At 39.4% G+C, this 1120-nt stretch overlaps 1 protein-coding gene across 1 annotated transcript in view; it reads left to right on the top strand.

Annotated features, from left to right (window-relative positions):
* Positions 1-1120, top strand: part of LOC106877418 (signal peptide, CUB and EGF-like domain-containing protein 1) — a 233880-nt gene that overhangs the window by 181178 nt on the left and 51582 nt on the right. The window lies entirely within an intron of this gene.

The following is a 1120-nucleotide window of genomic DNA, read 5'->3' as shown; positions in this document are numbered from 1 at the left end:
AGTGGAGGCGCAATGGCCCAGTGGTTAAGGCAGCGGACTCGCTGTCATAGGATCGCGGTTTCGATTCCCAAACCGCGCGTTGTCTGTGTTTATTGAGCGAAAACACCTAAAGCTCCACGAGGCTCCGGCAGAGGGTGGTGGCGAACCCTGCTGTACTCTTTCACCACAGCTTTCTCTCACTCTTACTTCCTGTTTCTGTTGTGCCTGTAATTCAAAGGGTCAGCCTTGTCCCACTGTGTCACGCTGAATATCCCCGAGAACTACGTTAAGGGCACACGTGTCTGTGGAGTGCTCAACCACTTGCACGTTAATTTCACGAGCAGGCTGTTCCGTTAATCGGATCAACTGGAACCCTCGACGCCGTAAGCGACGGAATGCCAACAACAATAACAAAACGCTATAGAAATCGGGTGAAGCTCTGCCGTTATGAGTTATAGTGCTCATGACAAACCTAAGCTAATAATAGTGAATGTAAAAATATGGAGATGGTTCTGGAAGTCTGATGACAGCGGAAGAAATAGGCTGGTATTACCAAAAGACTCCATGCTAGTTTCTAACTAAGACGTTGTACCATTCTTATTGATATTGCAAAGGTAGAAAAAGAGAAAAGAAAACGAAGATATCTCAGTAATAGAGCGACAAGTTAATTAAAAACAGATTTTTAGTTCATTAGGCTGCAGTACCGATAACAATTTCTGTTAAATGGTATGAAAGAACAAAATATGATAAACTATTTCCCAAAAGTTTAAAGACTCCAAAGCGTACATTTAATTCTTGGTTATTTTCTGTTTATCAATGATACACGGCTGCAGACTTTTAATATCTTTAAATATCTTTAAAGTGTTTCAGCTCTAAAGCTACGGTATTTTTTTTTTTTTACTTGTTTCAATCAGTGGAATACGGCCATGCTAGAGCACCACCTTATTGTAGGGTTAGTCGAACAAGTCGATTCCAGTTTTCTCTGGTACTTAGTCTATTTGTCTCTTTTGCCAAACCGCTAAATTATGTGGACGTAAACAAACTAACACTGGTCGTCAAACAGTGTTTGGAGAATATACACGCATACATATGTATATTTATATATATATATATATATATATATATATATATATATATATAT

This window comes from Octopus bimaculoides, chromosome 5 (assembly GCF_001194135.2).
Source record: "Octopus bimaculoides isolate UCB-OBI-ISO-001 chromosome 5, ASM119413v2, whole genome shotgun sequence".
In the NCBI taxonomy this organism is placed as follows: domain Eukaryota; kingdom Metazoa; phylum Mollusca; class Cephalopoda; order Octopoda; family Octopodidae; genus Octopus; species Octopus bimaculoides.
This window is presented reverse-complemented; position numbering and strand designations above follow the sequence as displayed.